Here is a 20,850-nt window from a genome sequence, read left to right on the forward strand (position 1 = left end):
ATTTTGATGTAAACTAACAAAAAGTTGGGAGCAGAATTTTTAATGCAGAATTGGAAGCGTTTATTTGAGTTGTGGTGATAGCTTAGTGAAACTGTGCATATAGGGCAGAGATAGTTTCTGACTAAAACCAGCAGTTGTGGAGAAAACGTGCAGATGTCATCGTGCTAATAATGCTGTCCTTTACCTGTGGGCACGTTTCCCCATAAAGCCCCTTCCAGGTCTACATCACAGGTAGGAAATGGTTTCTAAATTTTTTAAGGGTGTCACAGATTTCCCTGAATGTCATATTGTCCTTTTGCTTCAGCTGAAGGTGTTGGGAAAAGACGGTGCAAAGGCGGAGTGACTTTTTATCTGGGGAAGTGTCAGTAGAGGGAGCTGGTGCTCCGTGCAGCTCTGAGGGAAGTCCCCTGCCTTCCTCAGCAGGGCTCAGCCTGGGAACAGGGCACGCAGAAAACAGATACAGCTTTTTTTGTAGTAAAAAAATAACCTGAGCCTTCTTGGGAAGAACGAAGAGGGCCGTGAAACTGGTCGCTGAAAATACAGCTCTGCCAGGACACCAAACGTTCAGTGCAGGAAATGGTGTTAGATTTGCAGTTCTCCGTTTATTTATGTTTGGTTTGCACCCTTTTATCTTACAAAACCACACCTGAGATCTGCCAGTGCCAGTTAGAAGGGAATAAGGTTCCTCCAGCAAGTGTATTTGGAGGTGGATTTCTTACAGCATTATCTGAGGTGAACCCTGAACCTGGAAGAGGGTTGTTGGAATACTGCAGGTACTTAGGAGGGAGCATGGACTTGGAACTGAAATGAGTGAAGTTCCCTGAATGGGTTCTGTTGTGGCAGAACTCAAAATTGCTGAAATATCCTGGCTGGATTCCCTTTGTATAGCTGGGAGAGCACATACTGCACACTTAATTTACGATTAATGATCAAAGGAAAATGTACTGAGCTGTCTCAGGTCGAATGAGCTTGGCTGTTGAAGGGCTGAGGAGGGTTTCTGCAGGAGACATCATTAAAAACCTGTTGCTGTGTTGTCTGAGAAACACACTCTTGAGAAAGCCTGTGCAGTATTCTTTGTGAATGGTACCATACTATTTAAGTAACGTGATCTACAGCTCTGTTTGGCTTAACTGTGTCACCACCTCTTCCCTTTGCTTCCTGTTCTGGCTTTGCTAAAAACAAAGAAATGGTAAGTAAATGACCCAAACCCAGCGGTAATAAAAGAACTGAGGTCTTAGAAAGGAGGTCCATTCCCTTCCTGACTTCCCTCTAATTAGCCTGAAACACTGCAGAAAACAGGAGTTGGTCGGTGTCCCATTGGGTAGTGAGATGTCACTGTGATCCAGCAGCTTTTCCAGGGTGCTGGAGGGGAGTGCTGCTGTCTGCCAGGAAACCTGGTACCTTGCCAGTCCACCTGCTTGTTCTGTGGAGGTGTTTTACTGGGGAATCCAAACTCTTCATCCAAAGATGACTAACTGGGGTGGATTCCTTGAAGTGCAAGAATTTTTTTCGAGGGCAAAGAGTGGTTTTTGGCACAGTTCCACGGTTTGTGGAAAGGAAAACAGTGCTGAAGTCCTGTTCAATGTGCTGCTGTACACAGGGGGGTGCTCCAGCCCCTGTCAGCTGTGGGGCTGCCAGGTTCTAAAATCCAGGCATGGGATTAAAACATTTTTCTTTCCCTATCTTTCATCCTGATGCTGTTTCAGAACTTAATCAGCCTGTCCCTCACAGTGTACACTGCTTTTCCACCTCGCTGCCGTGCCCCTTTGAAGTAAGCCAGTGTCCAGCAGTGCTGAGCTTGAAAACACTGGACAGAACTCGCTCGCTCTTTGTGGCTGAGGATGCCAAAGGGAAGCAGGCAGGTGTCAGGACAATCCCCTGTTGTCTTTGCAAAGCCCCCCGTTTGTGCAGCCCTGTGGCCAGCTGGCAGCAGGGCTCCTCCTTTATTCCCTTGATATATATTATTAGACTACCTGCTCTTAACTGATCTGATTTCTAGCAGTACATAAAATACCTTGTTCCTCTGAAGCTCAGTGTATAGCACTAAGCAACAGCAGCTGCTGCTCCTGAGTGAGGGATCTCGCTCTGTTTTTCAAGTGTGAGGGATCACCAAAAAAAATTGAGAATAAGGGATTGGGGCTTTTCATCAATGGCATTGTGATGGGTTTGATCAATTTTTGGTGCACACATCTATCCTCTGGGCTGTGGGCTTTGGGTCTGGGTAAGGAGGCTGGATAAACTTGGTTCATGATTAAGGTGAGTGCACACATCCATATGTTCCTTTACTTAAGGAGCTGAGCTTCGTGGACTCATTTGTCAAGCTGCCAGCTCATAATTTGACTGCCTAATTAACTTTGCAATTAGAGTAATGGTAAGTAACATTTTTTAACCTGCTTTACTTAATATAATCCCCTAGTTCTGTTTCAAAGAAGAAAGGAAAAGACTGCTGGTGCCTTATTTACAGGAATTTGGCTTTGGAATGGAATCTTCCAGCCCCCAGAACCCCTGATACTCAAATCCTTATGAAAATGTGGAGTATTGTACTGTGTGCTCTGAGGCTTAATAATACCTGGTCTTTTTAGGCTTGAGGGGTAAGGAAGGAAAACACATTTCCCTGTGCTAAGCACCCTGTCTTCCTGCAGGGAAACCACACTTTTGTATGCACACCTGAGCGGTAAAAAAGATGGGTTTAGTACCTGTTACTGAGTCCAGCTGAGAACCTGGGGTGCTGTCACAAGCTTGATTTTTGGCTTCACAATTCCAAGGCATTAAATGGAGAGGCCAGAGAGGTAGGAAAGCCACTTGGAATGCCGATGGGTACCACACACGCTGTAGCAGGAAGGGGAGAGTGTTGTTAATTGGAAACAAATGCCAGCCTTCAGCATCAGCCAGGCCTGCTGGATCCAGCAGTTTGGGCCTGACTGTGCCTTTGGAATTTGCTGGGGACTGTTGGTGAGGGGTGTGCAGTTGTTCTCCGGGGGGTACAGTGCAAACCCACGGTGAATGATGGATCCTTGGCAGGGCGAGGGGGCGAGAAGATCTTTGGGTTGTACTTGAAATGTGCTTCTGCAGCCAAGGAAAGCAAGCCAAGGAGTTGCTTTTCCACTCTTGTGTTTAAGATGGTCTGAGGTGGGCCAGGAATCTTCAGGCAGCGACATGGTCAATTTGGAAATACTTAAACTTGAGCAGGGGAGATCATCTGCCTGGCTTTAGTCCTCCTCCCTGCTGGAGGGCTGTGATGGATTCCCATTTGTCCCGGTGTGTGCGTTTCACTTTGGGAGCGTGTCTTAGAAAACACTGAACCCTGAACTTTTTCTGATAGGATAATATTTTAAATATGGATTTCCTGGAAATGTTGAAAGGCTGGACTGGATTTGAGAGGTCTAGTGGAGGTATCATAGCACTTAAGTGCAATGGTTTTCTTTCAGCACCTCAGTTTGAACAGAAAACTGACCCCTGTCCTGCTGGGGTTGCTGACAGAGGCTTTTCAAACTTACCTTAATGGGAGCTGCTGCAGGCAGAGAACACATTCTTCTGGAAGAACTCCTGACTTTGAGTCCCTTGTGTCTAGAAAATAAACAATAAAGTCTCTTACTGGGGGAAATCAGTTGCTTAGAAATTTATCTAATGAAACACAAATAGTGCAAGTACTCTCTAGGCATGTTATTTCTGCTTTGAGGAAGAGCTGGAAATTGAAAGTTGGCAAAGAGGAACTTTTTAGAGGTTCCATTTCGATGTAGCCTAAACCTTGTGGGTACTAAACTAAAGGGGATTTTAGTTTAGATTTAGTTCAGAACTCGGGTTCTTGGTGCATTTTGTCAAAGTCCAGCTGGCCATATAATGAAACAAGATACTTTTTTTGAGGGTTCTGTAAAGCAGAGGTATTTAATACTCAGCTGTTTGGAAATATTTCTGTTCCTTATTTTAAGGAATTTCTTTAATGCACAGCCAGAATTACAGTTGAGCACTAGGTCCTTATCAGCTTTTGTAAGTGGAGAAGGTGCAGCTTTGTCAGAAGGAAAATGGGAAGGGAGGGACTGGAAGTAGGCCCATTGATTCCCAAGTGGGGGCATTTGCCAAGAATCCCTGATTTTCCTCTGTAATTGCTGTGCATTTCATGGTTTTTATTTCATTACTGCCTAAGTGCTTGCTCCAGAGTGCAACCAATAATTCTCTTGTATTTTACAGCATAAACAAGCTCAGATTAATTTGCTAATAAAAGCTTTGCTAGGCTTGCATTTTTCCACTTTAAATGCTGTTGCTGGAAGGCTGAGAGATAAGCTTTGTTTGGAGACCTTTAGAGTAATGGTTTCTACAATAAGTCCCCAGAGACTGACTGTGCACACGACTGCAATTTTTTAAAAATATATATGGTGGCCTTTCCCCTTTCTGATGCAGATTGTTTGGAGTGAGCTAATTCTGGGAGTCAGGAGAAAATAGGAGCAATGATGCTTTGAACTGCTTTAATGCAGCATAACCATTCCCTAACTGCTGGTGCTGCAGGTAATTCCCATTCCCAGCACTGTGGTTTTGTTATTTCCCAATGTTTGCCAGTGCAGCAGCGTGGGGATGTTGACATGAGTGTGTCTAAGTGCAACAGAGTGCAGCTGACGGATGGGAGAGCTTGGAGAGAGCTTGGAGTGAAGCTCCAAGTGTGTTTGCTTTTCCAGTGCTGCCAGCTCCCCGAGGATTGGATCCCAAATAAGGACAGTCTGGCTCAGGAGTGACACAGATTTGTGGGCTGAGCAAAGAAGCTGTTGTGTTCCTGTGCTCTTAGAATCCCTGGGTTTGGAATGGCTTTTGTTTTTCCTCATTGCCCTTTGGATGAGCATCACTTGAGCCTGTTACAGGCCAAAGTTTTTCCAAATTTTGGCCAAGTGTGTTGATTTTTATGCTTCACTTGACTGAATTAATCTAAATTCATCCTTCCAGAGAGTCTGAAATCTTGAACCTGCTGCTGCCAGCAGGAATTCTGTGACTGATTTCAGTGGGATAAAGCTTTCATTTATCTTTTCTCCTTTTACTCAATTTTTTCCCTCCAAAGAGTAGAATTATATTGTTTCTTTTTTATCCCTTTGATTATGCCACGATTTGGAAGCCATAAGGCAAAGAAGCATTTCTCCTGCCCCACGTGTAAAATGATTGCCAGAAATATTAACGTGATTTAACAACAAACACTTGTTTTTCCCTGTAACTTAAGGTTTAGGGATAAGCATTCCAGCATGCTTGGCAGAATCCTTTCTTCCTGTTTCCATCTAAATATTTCTGGTTTATGGAGGGAAGTTATGCAAATAAACCCCTCCTCAGAGTTGCTCTCTCAAAGTGTAGAATATCCTTCAAGCTGCAGAACAAAAGCTCTGAGAGGTCAACTGTGTGAGCTGTCTCAAGTTTATCACTGATTAAATGCCCACAGCTTATTTTAGGAAGACTTTTTACTTTGTTTTGGGAACAAACTTAATTGCTGTTCCAAGCTTGCAGCCCGTGTTACCTTTTATTGCTGAAATGTGATGTTGGGATGCCGAATACCTTTGTAAACCCGAGGGGATACAACCCCAAAGCCATGTCAGAGGCCTGATTCTGATGCCATAAAAGCTTTGTGTAGGGGAGTATAAGCAAAACTAATTAAGGAATTTTGAAATGCAGGTTTTATTTGTAGTTTTTGTGCTCTTTCACACCGTGAGCACAGCCATAAGACAGGTTTTTCTGGTGCATGTCACAGTAGTTCACTGAACCCTGGAAACAGGACCTGACTTCTAAGAGCTGTTTTCCTGAGTGCAGAAGACAGTTTAGCTCTAAGGAATTTCCTCAGGGAAGCTCATTAATGTTACATGTGACATGAATTCACCTCGTGAGGTGTGTAATCATCACCCTGGATAGATGTATCTGGATGACTGCAAAATTTTTTTTATAATATCCGCATTCAGGTTGGTTTTCATTGCATTTTATTTTTTATTTAATAGACTGTATGTCGATATATATTTTACCCCAGACCCAAAGAGGAAACGTGCCCTGAGGGTGCACATCTATTTGCCAAACACTGCTAAAAGCCCCTTGGTTTGCAGAGCACAGTGATGGATGTTCAGGGGGGTATGGCCTGCACGAGGTTCTGGGCCATGCTGTGGGGAACGAAGCTGGAATGAGATTGCCGGCTGGGGCTGTAGGATGGTTTTCCTAGTGCTCTCTGCCTTCCCTCGGGAGCAAAAGGTACTTTAGCAGCAATCTGGACTTCAGGCATTCCACGCTTGCCTTAAATACTGCTCCCATCAGCTTTAGCTGCGTCCTCCTGGAGGATTAGTGTGGTGTGTTCCAGTTTTACTATCTAGATGCTGGCAGCTGCTCACCACGAGTTTATTGAGCTCATTTAGACCCAAACAGGAAACACTAACTTGCCATTTGGAGTTTCCTTTGTGCTGCTCCGAGAAAAACCCGATGCACTCGGCTGAATGTTTCATTTGCTGTGGGAATTTGCTTTGGCTAATGCAGTTTTTAAGACCTGTTGGTTCATTCAGAGGTCGAGGAACATTTATGTAAGAGAGTCCTCAACAACATTCCTTTAACTTGGCAAGTTGAAAAAGCACAGCACCAATTTTTTTCTCCTCCTTGGAGTATTAAATTTTTTGCGTGGATCTTTTTGACTTCCATCCAAAGGGAGAAATTGCTTTAAAGCATCATGTAAAGGCAGAGATAGGAATTATGGATTAGTTTCCATTGATTTCCCCATCTTCCTCTTAATGAGGATTAACCCAAACCCCAGCACTCTGAGTTTTCAGGAAGAAAAAGATAAGATTTAGCTAAGCTTCCATACTCCAGCTTTCTGCTCTCAGGATTTTTCAAGCACCCAAACATTCTGGAGATGCCAGATGTGAGGGAAGACCCTATATTCTATGTGTAGGTGTTTCTCTGAAAAATCCGCAATATTTTAGGGTTTTCTGTGTATCCCTCACACTTGCTAGGTGAAGAAATGCTCAAAAGCATTTGTCTTCTCTCAAATCTATAACCCCCCCCCCCACACACACACTTTTTGGTAAAGTCCAGGTTAAAAGCATCAGTTTAGGAAACATTTGTAATGATTTTGTTCCCTAGAAAGACAGACAGACCTCTGCCAGATGCTGCAAAGTGAGTTGAGGAGCAGTGATATGCATTTGATATAGCCAGGAAATAGCCAGTTCTATCCTTTATCCCAGGAGAATTAACTGCTGAAACCTGCTGCATTTTGCAAACAAAAAAACCCCCACCCAAACCAGAAAAAAGACAGCAGCTGTATTTTCATGTAAGACAAGCTCTGGGTGATGGAAAAAGTTGCAGCGCTCAGAACAAACCTGCACTGACCTTGAAACGTGTCTGGCCTCTTTTTCTCTTATTATTGCAGTTATACCTGGGGTGAATTAATCCCTTCGTTAGCCAAGTCTGAGCGCTCAGGGGAACGGATCCCTCGGCGCTGAGCATTCCAGCATTGTTTTTATGCAAAGAGGTGTCACCACTTTTAATAGCACATCCCGGGGGCGGCTAAAGCTCCTCCTTGCTGCGAGAGACATGGCTGGGCTTTAAATGAAGTTGGAAAACACTCGTGTAGTAGGTACATTCTACTGCCTAAATATGTACGCACACCCCTCTGTCTGGGTCTGTATGTGGGAGCTTTAAGATGATCTGCAGTTGTGCTGCTGATGTAGCAAGTGATTTCCTGTTGTATCAGGAAAAACTGGGATTTTTAACTTGGCTGCAGTAGAAACTCATGTTTTTATTCAGAATTTTTTTATCCAGAATTCCAAGGGAAAACTCTATTGCAGAGGAAGGTGAATTGCAGCTTCAAAACACTTAATACATTTATGTGCTTTTTTCATTCTAAAATTCAATTTTTTGATAGTTACTCAACCTTTTTCTTGGGGCTTTCTTGTAATGACTATGAAGTGGCTTCTCAGATTTATTTTCAGGATGCTCATTTTGTAAGCAACACTTGATACAAGTATTTCACTGTCTAAAACAAACAAATGTAGGTTTTCAATAATCAAAAAGCATTCCCGAATTATATTTCTCCCCACATTTTCCATAGTGCTAGTGTACTGGGAACAAAAATGCAGTTCTCATGGTCCTTTTTGATTTTAGGCCCTAATATAATGCTCTAGAAAAAAACCTTCAGTTTCTAGCTAAGACTTTTCTGTGCTTGGCTTCCAAATTTCAGGCAGTTCTTTGCTGAAATTGCACCCAGCCCGGGCAGAGTATTTTGGTGAGGGATGGGTTATCCACACCGGGCTCTGTCACACTTCCAGGAATTAGCAGCTTTCCAAATATTTTGTGCCACCCCAAACCCACTTCTTCCTTCTATCAGTGTTTTCTAACAGTGTTTTTTCCCCAAAAAACATTGATTTTTTTTTTCTTTCGCAAACACTGATAGTCTCTTTCATAGACTTTTTAGAGCCAGCTGTAAGTAATTGGCCTTTTTTTTCCTTTTTTTTATTATTTTATTTTTTTTTTTACTTTTTTTTTTCTTTTTTCTTTTCCCCCCCCCCCAGCTCAGTTTGGGGAGGTTTCCGAGTAGAGGAGAGCTGGATGGGAAGCGCAGAGTCAGTGCCCAGGAGAGGGCACCCCTGCCCTGAGGAGCCTGAAGGTGCGGTCCCCGGGAATACATCGAGGTATGTTTCTTTTGTCACGGAAATAGAGTCTTTAAGGTTGGAAAAGCCCTCCAGTGCTAGGATCGGCACTGCCCAAAGGCCACCGCCAAACCGTGTCCCCCAGGTGCCACATCCACGCGGCTCTTAAGTACCTCACGCCACAGGGGAGCCAGGAACGGTTCACCTGGGAACACCGGAGCGGGATAAAAAGCAGTTTTTTTATCAAGAGCCATTTACAAGATGAGATTTCCTTTCGGTGAGACCTGGGCTTGGTTTGGTGGGTTGGTTTTTTTTTTTTTTAAAGAACCAATTTAGAATTAAAGATCGTTAAGCCCGGGTCCCTGGGCGGGTTTAGGGGGAGGTAATGTGATTTACTGTGGGCAGCGTGTGGGAGAAACAACAATTCTCAGGAGATTCGGTAACACGCTTTTACTTGCAAACTGTAGAACATTAAGGTAGAATAAGGTACTTGGCAAATTTTAAAACAACATCCAGGCAAAGTAGGGGGCACTGTACAAACTTTAACTTAACCGGACACAACAAGGCACTTCCTGAGGCGTTGACTGGAATTTTTTGGTCTGGGAATATTTTGGGGAGAAATGATGAAAGAAAGACAGAAATAAAAAGGAAAAGGAGATATAAAGGTATCTGTTTACCCCCTTGGCATCCAGCGTGGGCTCAGCTGCTTTTAAAATCCATTTTATCCACGAAGTTCGCCACTTTGGGCCAGACCTGTGGTCAGCTGCCGCCATTTTGGGGCAGCCCCTGGGTCAGTTCCCGCCGTTTTGGGGCCCTCAGCAGCCCCTGGGTCAGTGCCCGCCATTTTGGGACAGGCTATCAGGTCAGTCCGCCATTTTGGGGCAGCCCCTCAGTCAGTTCCCGCCATTTTGGGGCCCTCAGCAGCCCCTGGGTGAGTGCCCGCTATTTTGGGGCAGGCTGCAGGAGCAGAGAGGTGCGCATCATACTTAGGAAAGAAAAGATCCACCTCAGAGTGGGTGCTAAAGTGGAATTTTCCAGAACTTCCCCAGTTATCTAAATTATAACCCGGAACTCTCGAACCTTCATGCTGAGGTGAGGAGAGAACAGACTTGTTCCACAAGGCTTCAGTGCTGTCTGCTCTGTAGCTGGAAAAGCAGCACCGTGATTTATAGTCTTTCTTTGGAGATATTTTGGTGCATCCAAAATCAACTTCCTGCCTGAGTCACACTAGACAAGTAGAGAAATCGGTAGATATTCTGACACTTTGCAGAATGGAAATAAACTGTGTTTGTTCAGGTGGAGAAGGGATGGACTCGAAGGTGCAGCAGAAGGAGTAAAAGGCCACGGCGAGGCTGTCTCAGGTGGGAGGGAGCCAGAAGACAAGGCAAGAGGTGAGGAGTGACAGAACCACCTGGAGGGGGAAGTGCTGGCACATCCAGGCTGTTCTCTTCTGTGTCACCTGGCTGTGAATGATGCACTAAAAATGCACTGCATGGGCTCTTACAGTCAGGTGAGTAAATCAGTTTTAAATTGCTCTTTTTTTTTTTTTTTCCTCACCAGGTAACACTCTTAAGTATTCAGAATGTAAGCATTTTTCTGATTATCATGAAACTCTTTTCTGTACCAATTGTCTCTAATTCAAGAGCAGTTTCCAAGCCGTTCCAAGCAATTTTCTAACCTCTGCTAGAACGTTTAGTAAATGTATTCTACAGCAGCACTTAGCTCAGCCAGACAAGTTATTTACATCCCCAGCTCCAAGGTTTTACCACTCTCCAGAAAGGACACAGCAAGTAAATCTTGTTGTGAGTATGCAAAACAATCCCAGCCAAGGTTTTGCCTCTTTGTCTGGCTGATGTGTCTCCAGTAACAATTATTTAAAGCACCAATACTTCCCTGTCAAGGGCTGTAATTCACAGGTCTTTGTAAATAAACGAGTATCTTGGGGAGAGAGCTATGGCAGCTAATGGGGAAAGAGAAACTTGGAAAGGGCCTTTTAGTCGGTGTATTTATCTGATTTCAGTTCAGCAGGACAAAGAATCTACCTTAGGATTAGGTATACAGGCTGTAGGAGAAAAAAATCTCTGGCCAGAGGAGGAAAAAAAAGAGGGGAGATCGATAAATTTGGAAGTGAATAACAGTTTGATATACATTAAAAGGGGAGTGAACAATACATGGTGCTCTATAGTTCTCTAGTATGGTATGAAGCTTAAACCATTTACATGTCTCAAAATTGTTCAGAATAAAGTTCAAGATTTAAAATTATCACCACAAATTCTGAACCTATTCCAGACTTTTATTAAGCTTAGATTAGAAATAGTTTAGCCATTTTTGTCTGGTAGGCATAAGCCCGTTAGTCAAGTGAAGATTTCAGAAAGAGATTTTCTTTATGTATTCTTTATATTCTCTATATACATATTCTTTTTAATAGCAGTAATTTTCTATAGAAAATAATCCAGTTCTTAAGGTCATAGAACAGTGTGGGTTGGAAGGGACCATAGGGATGATTTAGTACCTGTGGGTGACAAGTGAATGCCAGATGTCAGGGAAGAGTCAGGAATTTCCCCTTGCTGTGAAAGGAAAGTTATGATGTAGCAGAGAGAGAAGGTTTGGCTTCAGAACTGCATGTGTCATCAAGTGCAGTTTTATATTAGATCTGCCTGAACTCGGATCTGGAATAACCTGGGAAGTGGATAAGAGACAGAATTCTTCTTTGCACCCTGGGGAGCTGGCTTGATTGCTGGAGCTCTCGCCAGTGATAGCACATGATTTTTAATGGCCACACCTCTTTAGCATTTGTTATTTTTTTGTCTCGTCCAATAAAGGGTAGAAGTGTTGTTCTGTTCCTGAAAAATACAATGTGCACGGGAAGCGCTTCCAAAACTAACAAGTCTTTAGAAAAATAACTGTGTTCTGGGGAATAGCAGGCTCAAGTTATTTATTAGTCTAATGTTAGCATAACAGGACCATTATTAATTTCAGTAGTATTTATTGTGCTGCCCCGATTATAAAACATATACCATCTTCTTAGGGCTTTTAGCAAGTCCCAAGGAAAAGTAAGCAGTAAATTTTATTATGGAATCGCAGAATGGTTTGGATTGGAAAGGACCTTGAAGGTCATCTCATTCCAACCCTCTGCCAGGGGCAGGGACACCTTCCACTAGACCAGGTTGCTCCAAGCCCTGTCCAGCCTGGCCTTGAGCACTTCCAGGGAAAGTGTTTCTGCAGTTTATAATATTGCATAACTAAAAGTTTGGATTTAGATGTATTGAATTCACAGGTTTACTGTAGTAACTTGCACCATGGAGTTTTCTGGGGTAGCTTCCAGCATTTGCCACAGGATTGTGCTGGCATTCCTAATCCTTGAGAGAGCTTGAATTCAGACTGGCACACAGGGTGTTAATGAAAGCATTCTTGATTTTTAAGAGTCTCTGTGTGTGTGTGTGTGTGTATGTATGTGCGTGTGAAAGGGTTTTTGTTTTAGAACGTGGTTAGAGGCTCCTTGGTGTCCTCACAAGAGCAGCCTCTTAACCAGCCCAGTGGCTGATTTAGAGCCTCCAGAATTATTGCTGTCCCCAAAGTGCAGCCAGCATCAGGAAACCGCAAGAATCAGACAAACAATAGGGTTTGTTTGGTAAAAAAGATTTTTTTTCCTAACCCTGCAAGATGTCATTTGTTGTACAGCAGGGATTAATGGGGAGGGAGGAGGATTCCACTGCTTTGAGCCCAGTCCCGAGGGAATGTCCGAGCATGTCTTTGTTCCTGTGAAGAACTTGTGAACTGCTTTAGGGAAGGCACACGCAGTTTAGGGACTGGTCAGGGCAGCTCCCCCAAGTGCTGAGGAAGTTCAGTGCAGCTCAAGTGTGACGTGACTTCCTCTCTTCAGCTTCTGACATGAATTTTGCTTGTCCTGTGCTCATCCAGCTAACGTGATCTCTTTCCCAGTACTGTATATATTTCACAGCCTGCTGTAGGCTGTGTAACCCACAACAGCTTGGAACTCTCCAAAACTTCCAGGATATCCTGGTGAAGTTTTGCATTACGTGACATGATTTGCATATTTCCCAAGCGTTTTTCTGAAAACACTTTGTTGAGTAAAATAGCAGTAAGCAGGTATTTCTTCTGTCCTAAGGAAAAGAAAATAATTTTCCTAGAAGCAAATGTAACTTGGAAACTCTTGTCCCATTTTATACAGAATTAAAGTAAAACAGAGTCTTAATGAACATAGTTTTAGTACCATTCAAAACCCTAGAATACTAAAAAATAATGGTAAAACACTGAAAACAAACCTTGCAGAGTTGTAGAGGAAAAGTAATTGGCAGGACATTCTCTCCGCCTATAAAAACCTTGAAAATTTAAGGGTACCAATAAAATCTTTAGAAAATGAAAAGGAAAAAAGAAAAGATTGGCCCAAGAGTCTGGTGTGGGACCAGCAGCTCTTGGCTGTGTACAAATTCGTTCAAAGAAACATTTGGAAAAGTCCTTTTCAGCATTTTTATTGTGCTTTTCTTCATCCGTTTTGTTGCCAAAATAATTCCATGTGGGCTGAATACTTGCTGTCTCTTTTTCTCTCTAAGTTCTTTGACGTGAGCATCTCATCTCAAAGAATAGGTGACCGTTCTGTGTCAGACGGCTGCGGCCCTGGCTTCGGAGCAGAATGGCAGCAGCGTGCTGTCAGCCACACACAGCTCAGGAGGCCTCGGACCACGGCTCTGCATCCTGGGGCCTCAGGAATCTGTTTATGGCTTTGCCACGGCAGTCAGAGGTGGCTGCTCCCTGATTTGCAGTGGTGATTAGTGAGGCTGGCAGGAGAGATCCTGACTTAGAGACGTCCCAGGAGCCACAGATTGTAGTAAAAATGCTGATATGTCAGTGGTTCAAGTGGTTGGTGATTCATATGGCACCAAACCCAGGAATAATTGGGAATTTCTGTTGAGCAATGGTGTATTTTTTTTAAGAGTAGAAGAGTTGCATTAGTAGAACAGATAATTGACCATCTGGCCTAATATCCCACTTCTGGATGCTTTAAAGCAAGGTGTTAATCTGCCTTTCCTCAATATCCTGTTAATTATCCAACACTATAGCCATGGTGGGCTTGGAGCAGAGGGGATTTCTTCCTGATCCCAGCTGGTGAGCAGCTTATCCCTGGATGATACGGATTGATAGCCCCAATAATTCTTATATAAGCCAGCAACAGTTTGATATTTATTGCTTCTCATAATGGAAATTGCATTTATGTTTTACAGGCATCAACCAGACGAGATGGAATCTTAAATATTCCAGCAGCTTTTGGAAATTTGCTGTCTAGTTTGTCTCGGTAGCTTCATGCACCCTCTTGTGAGTTTGGTTAAACCACAGCTGCACTGATCCTCTCGTATAATGGTAAGAGCTGAATCTTTTCATCCATAATGAATAAAGTCCTATTATGTCTAATAAGATTGTCCCCAATTCTCCCCCACACGACAGGCCATGTTCCATCTGTACAAATTTCAGTCACCAATATTCCTCCTCACTCCAAAAACTCTCTTAATTTTGTGGATAACACGAGCAGTCATCAGGAGCACGAGCACTCCTGTTATTTGCTGCCTCAGTTCAAGGACACACAAAACTTGTGGTGGGGCTTTGCTGCTCTGCAGAGACTCCAGGTGTTCTTCCACTGGTCTGGAAGAGTCATCGGTGGTTGGGATTAAATATTTTGGATTTCTAAGATGAGATTTCTTTACAGAAGCCAGCTCTTGATCTCCCCTTCTAATTTCCTAATGCTCTCACTTCCTCCTGGTGTTTGGATTCCTTCCAGTCTGGTCTGAGCAGCAGCTGTGACCCAACGCATATCTTCATTAAGCTCATTTTGTAAATCATTTGTGCTGTGTCCCTGCTTGAATGCTGAAATGATGCTCAGGTCATAGTTGTCTGTTCCAGGTTAATAGGCAGTGTGTCTGGATAGGGAGTTTTCCAGTGCAGGGGTGTGAATGGACAAACAGAACTCGGTTCTGTCTCGTTTGTGCTCTCTTGGCTGAAGCATCTGGGCAGTTCCATCTGTATATTCTCAGCCGAAGTCAATGCCTTCCTTATCTCCCAGGGAATGTAGGGTTGGACAAGGCCCCATGCCTTTGGAATCTAGCATTGCCCTGACTTTGTAAGAGAAAAACAGGATCAAAACGTTGTTTGTAGCATTGGCAGCACCCACTTCAGTCTTGTCTTAGGTCACCAAGATCAAAAGAGAGAACTGTCGGTGACAACCGTATCTCACGTGTCATTGCGCTTCACAGGCAGGTTCCAGCTGTCTGAAGGAGATCAAAGATGGAAGAGAGAAGCCTGGCTGCCTCCAGCCTGGAAATTGAATGCAGTCCAGTCGATGTGGCTGCAGTGTCCGTGAGCCTTTGTGGTAAAGTATTCACCTTTTTTTTAAAAATTGATGTAATGGAATGAGAATGTCCATAGCAACAGTTATCATGTGTCACCTGCAGGCAAGAGCTTCTTGGGCTGTCCTCATAAAGGTCCTTGTCCCTACGCAGGAATCCCTTCAAACTTGTGTCTGTGAAACTTAGATTTATAAATAGTTACAAATGGCCCTAATTTCAGTTCCTGGCAATGCTGACAAGCTCCTGTGACAGGCATTGGTTGGCTCTCCGATAGAAAACAGATACCGTTTCTCATACCTGGATTTTATTTTCTGTAGTTTGCTTTCACATGTTGCAAACGCAGGGAACCTGATCCAATCTGTAGCAGGATGGTGTTCAGGACCCAAATTCTTGTTGTGTTCTTCTCTTTCCGTGTTTTCTGGTGCAACCAGTGTTCAGCATGAACTGTAAATCCATTGTGAATTTGGACTACGTCTCTCTCTCTAAATGGGGCACAGCACTGTTTGTACCTAGTTTTTCAATCCTCTGCCTTCCCTTCTATCTTTCCAAACAAGATCCACATGGGAGGCCTCTAATTTTTTGCGTCAGACCCAGAGATGGGATCAAATGTCAATTGTTTGCCTTTTTCCAGCATGTGTTGCATTCACAGACCATGAAGAAGTCTCAGTCCCAGGGCCATGGGATCCATTGCCAGTTTTGGACTTGATGGACCAATTTTCATTTTCACTGCTATTATCGGAGTGAAAAACAATCCTTTTAGATGCCAAACCTGGCCCTCCCTCGGATTGCTACTAGGATTGGCAAACATTCCATGAATCTCATGTTCTGACTTAATTCCAGCGTTCCCCAGTGCCTCAGTTATTTCTTAGACAAATACGTTCCATTTGAAATGAAACGCTGGCCATGGTAGTGTGCCTCTGTGTAGCAGATTTCACCCCAAAAACTCCCAGCTGGTATATTCCTGACTGTATATCCGGGATGGCATCCTCATGGGCACAGCAGGAATGATGTGACTGGTGGTACTTCCCCTTGTGCTGCCCACTCTCAGCAAGCCCTTCTTTGGGGCAGTTGCTGGGACTGGAAGCCAGCAGCAAAGTGGGACTGCACAGTGCTTTGGGAGAGAAAGTAGGAGTCTTCTGGAAAAACAGACAGGAGAGCGCAGGTGTGACCTCTCCCTCGCCTCTCCGTTTGATAAGTGCAAGATGTTCTTAGGCAATTAAACGTGATGAAAAGCAGTGCTATCTCACCCTGGGTCAGCCATCTTCCCCCTCTTCCATAGGATGTATGGCTGCTTTAAACACTGTTTAAAATAAAAATCCCTAAGCTTCCTGAACCTCCACAACTCCAGTCAAACCCACAAGACCAGTCAACTTGAAGTTCAAGGTTTGTTGGGAATATGACCTTTATAGGGTGAAGGAATAAGACATTCTGTTAATACTAGGTACTGTGGGGCTGGTCTTTATTTCTTCCTATTGATTTCTCTCAGGTATACAGGAAAAATACCTCTTATTTTATAAAGAGTAGTTTCGTTGTCAGCCTTCGACTGTGAAAAAAATGGAAGCTTCTTTCATGCAAATGACTTGTATATTTATTTGTTTCTTGTTATTTATGTATCTGTTTATCCTGAGAGTGACACCAGTCTGAGGTAAAATGTTACAAGGTCTATAGCAAATGATTCCTTTCTATTCAGAATGACTCTCATCACTTAAACACCCCTGCTCTCAGCTGTGCCATTTGCAAGGACTGGCAGGATACAAAGAAAAAGTGCCATTTGCTTTATGTGGAAACTTTGCTGCTCTTGGGATCAGCTGGAATGAAGCTGGAAAATGTGATCCTGCTATTTTCCTAGCCCAGTGCACACTGGGCCAGCCCAGGTGGCACCATGCAGCCAAGCACAGCCAGATTGTGTGGAGCCTCATCCTGGCTGCTGGAATGGGAGGAAAACTGGGGCAGAGCTGATTCCTGCTCCGTGTGTGTGTCTGTGGCCTGTGCACACGCCTCAGTGCTTGGGCTTGGGATAAATGATGGAGGTGGGACAGAGCTGGGAGCTGGGGAGGACTTGCAGAAGTGCTTTACAGTCACACATTATACCCTTAAGGGAGAAATGGAATTACGTATAAATTAATACAAATACTTTGGTTTTCTGCTACATTAGAATTTCAGCATTATTCACCAAACCAGTTAATAATTTGCCATAAAGCCCCAGAGTGACATTTGTAGACTTTGAATCTTCATGTTCCTTACACAGGACACCGTCCCAGCAAAGGTGGGACTGGCACCTCCTTTCCTGATACCCCAAGTCTTTGGGAGTGTTGTGCTTGGGAGACATTTCTACACAGAATCCCTTTATTTGTATTTCATTTGGACTGTTTTTTTATCAAAATGATGGCAAACATGCAAGCTGCCTGCAGTCTTGATTTTCTCTGGCATTCTTGCCATTGATCCCAGGGAAGCAGGAGCTGGGATGGCAGATCAGATGTGGGCAAAGTGTTGTCTGCCCCTCAAGAGCGTGTCCTTAGACCCTCATGGCTTTAGGCTATTTGCAAAGATGCTCTGAGACATCATACAGTACATTTACAATCTTACCCTCCCTAAGAAATGGCTTCCCCTCAGTTTAGAACATGTTCCCTTAGGGTTTCTCATTTGAGAAAGGTTTTAGCATTCAGAGACATTGATAACCTTTCCTGCACGTGGTCATTGCTGGGGCAAATTTAATAGGAAGTGGCATCCTTAGGAGAGGGTGTGGTGGGATGTTGTTCAAACCTGGCACCATCTAAGCAATTGTTTGATTTGTCAAGGTTTTATAATTTCTACAGAGCCTTATTAAATCCCATGAACAACGTCTTGCTTTCATTGCTCATAGACTACATAGGTCTCTTGAAAAAGTCTCTGGTCCTCTTGTGCATTTCTACTGAGGATAAAATGAGTTGGTCTATTACAACTGCTGCACTTAACAGACAATTTACATTGATTTTGGCATTTAAAGGTGACAGAAACTGATAAAACCCAAATACAACAAAAATCCTGGTATTTCGCAGTTTAAGCAACAGATACTCAGATTTTTAGCCTTTTTTTTGCACATTTTACTACATTTTGCTATTGATGAGAAACTTGTTTCAATAGAAAGTTGGTTAAAAATAGGTGTACTAGATGGAGCAGGAATATCTAATGTCAGGTGAGTGAGGGCAGAGTTTGTATCCCATTATATTTACATGTTTTGGTGATGGGCAAACTTCAAATTGTGTGGATTGAGGCTGGTTTTGGACTCTGTTCCCTGCCATTTGGCTGCCTGAGCAGCATGATGTGGATTGAAATACCCAGGGATCTGTCTTAGGCAGAGCAGAACTGTGTTGCCTGGAGATTAAAACATACCCAGGAAACACAAGGTTTTTAGGTGACTTCATAAAAAAATACACAGAGTAGGTTTTTCAAGTTGTTTTTTAAATGCATTCAGCCCTCTGCATCCTCCCCAGCAGTGACACTGGAACATTCCTTTAGCTATTACATGAGGCAGAATCTCCTTTCCAGAGTGCTGGAATGTGCAGTCAGTCCAGACATCTGATGGCTGGAAAAAAAATAGCAGGGGCACTGTGTAAATTTTATTATTTTTATTAAAATCAAAATGCTCTGGGTTTGTAGCCTCCAAAGCACTTGGACTCCCTGCAATGAGCAGATAATTTGTAATTAAGGAAAGATATTAATGCAGATTCCATTGGAATGAAAACACACAAATGTTTTGATGTAGATTGCAAGAACACTTCACAGCCCATATAAAATTCTTGTGAAATACTGAAGTAAAAACCCTTTCCCTCGTGCTCTTTGAGCGTGTCAGCCATCGAGAGGTTGATAGAATATAAAATGTTAACAAAGTGAAACCCAGTTATTAAAAGAGGATTAAAGATACTCTGCTTGAAGACTGAGGCATTCTGCTTTGGTTTTTTTTGGTCACTGGACAATTCCAGGATTTCAGGGTTAATTCCAAATGTCATATTTTGCCACTACTCATTGACGGTTGCAAATAGTTACGCTAAAAAAAAACTGAAAAAGAGAACAAAAGAGGTTTCAGATATCCCAGTCCATTCCAGGAAAGTCTGCCAAGTCTCCAGAAAACTGAACTTAGTAACTGGGGCTATTAAAATCACAACTTTTTATAGAATTTTCATTTTATTACACTTTCCTCCTCAGGTATTTAATAGAAAACATTGCACATAGGCTGTTGTTCATTTTCCAGGCTTTATCTGCAAGGTCCCTGTTTGTGTGACTACAGCAATTTCAGTGGGATCCCGCGGTCAAGGAGAGGCACTGCATCCCTTTGGAACAATCTGTGCCGCTCGGGAACGTGTCAGCAGCCAGGTGTGGGTGAGCACATCTCCACCCCAGGGTAGCCGTGGGCTGTTCCTCGTGGCACAGAATGGGGGGGAGGGCAACAGTAAATCCGAGGGTTGCACCCTGAGTGTGCCACACTCTGTTCCAATAGTGCTGAAACAAAGAGAACGGAACAGTGTTGGAAAACCTTACTCCTGCTCTGACTGCTGGGGCTTCAATTAATGCTTTCCTTTTGGGGGAGAGGAGTGTGGCACAGGAAAAGAAACTGCCTCCTTAGGTACAGGAAATTGTGCCCATTAGTCATTATCTCTGCAAGTTAAAGGAATAGGCATTATTCCATAAGAAATCCCAGAGCAGCAGTGTAAGAATAAAATGATTACTGAGAGGAGGGAGAGGGTGAGTGATCAGAGCATTGGACAGACACTGCAATTTCTTGGATTCTCTCCTTCCTCTCAGTACACCAGCTAGTCCAGGAGCTTCCCTTGCCTGTTGAGTGCCTCAGGTGAGGTGTGATTCCCTTACGGCTCCGGGCAATCCTGAAAATGTGGGACTTGTTCCCCCTGGAGTTATGAAATGGGGACGGGCTCCTCTTTTTTACAGTAGAAAAGCATGAAATCACAGCCACATTGGCTGGAGTTGTTCCTGATTGAACACTTACACTTCCATGATGTTTTACTGTTTGCTCCATCCCATTTTTACAGGCTTCAGCCTTATGGATTTGGCAGTTAACTATTTGAAAGGAGGCAGAAGTGATTTCCCAGGAGTGGACCTTTCTCCCACTAATGCTGGGATGATGTTTGTTTCATAATGCATGTGGGCATAGTGGGAAATGTAAATGTGTTAAGTTTTACTGTCTTAAGTAAACAGAAAATTAAAATAACCATATTCTGATGCTTGTCATTCTTTGCAATAAAAGCTCCCATTTCTGTTCACTTCGTTTACCTTGGTCTGTGCCCGTTGTGTTTCGACTTATTCATGACAAAAGCTTTCCTGAATGTGCTTTGCTCTGCCTTAACTGGAAAATTCGTTTGATTTTGCAGAGGTTCTGCACAGTGAAGTTCTTCTCTGAGCAACCCCTTCTCACAAGGAAGCTCCAAGAAAGCAGGTGGGTGTGACAGCACTGCTTTGTTTGAGGCTTGCTCTGATGAAAGGTTCCCTGTCCATGGCAGCTGGGTAAAACTGGGTGATTCCTGACAGTCCCACTCCAGACCATTCCATGACTCTGGGATTATGTTTAAATATTCCCTGTCCATTGCCCACCACCTTTCCTTTATGCTTTGAAACCCAGTTGGTGTGTAACAAACTCCACACTGGGTGACAGCTCTAATGTGCAGTTCAGGACAATCTTGGGGTGCAAAAAATCCAGTGGAGACCATGAATGTCCTGGGGCACCACTAAGTAAGTTATTCCAAGGGTAGCCAGTCAACCGTTTGTCCAGTGGGAATGAAGGGAGGGAGCGGGAAGCTGGGCAGTTTTGATTTAAATGTCAGATTGTTTTGAAGCGCCGTGTGTGCAGTATGTAGGTCAGGGCTGAAGGGACAGACTGGATCTGCAGAGGTGCTGAGAATGATTAATTT

General features: G+C 43.5%; 1 protein-coding gene across 1 annotated transcript in view; it reads left to right on the forward strand.

Annotated features, from left to right (window-relative positions):
• Window positions 1-8,508: 8,508 nt before the first annotated feature.
• Window positions 8,509-20,850, forward strand: part of ADAMTS3 (ADAM metallopeptidase with thrombospondin type 1 motif 3) — a 97,509-nt gene continuing 85,167 nt past the window's right edge. The window contains exons 1-6 of the mRNA XM_050320620.1: window positions 8,509-8,630; window positions 9,885-10,098; window positions 13,832-13,967; window positions 14,855-14,970; window positions 19,179-19,300; window positions 20,314-20,378. The gene's annotated coding sequence lies outside the window, so the exon portion shown is untranslated. The remainder of the gene's footprint in view (window positions 8,631-9,884; window positions 10,099-13,831; window positions 13,968-14,854; window positions 14,971-19,178; window positions 19,301-20,313; window positions 20,379-20,850) is intronic.

This window comes from Myiozetetes cayanensis, unplaced genomic scaffold (assembly GCF_022539395.1).
Source record: "Myiozetetes cayanensis isolate MyiCay16 unplaced genomic scaffold, myiCay2020 scf24, whole genome shotgun sequence".
NCBI lineage: Eukaryota > Metazoa > Chordata > Aves > Passeriformes > Tyrannidae > Myiozetetes > Myiozetetes cayanensis.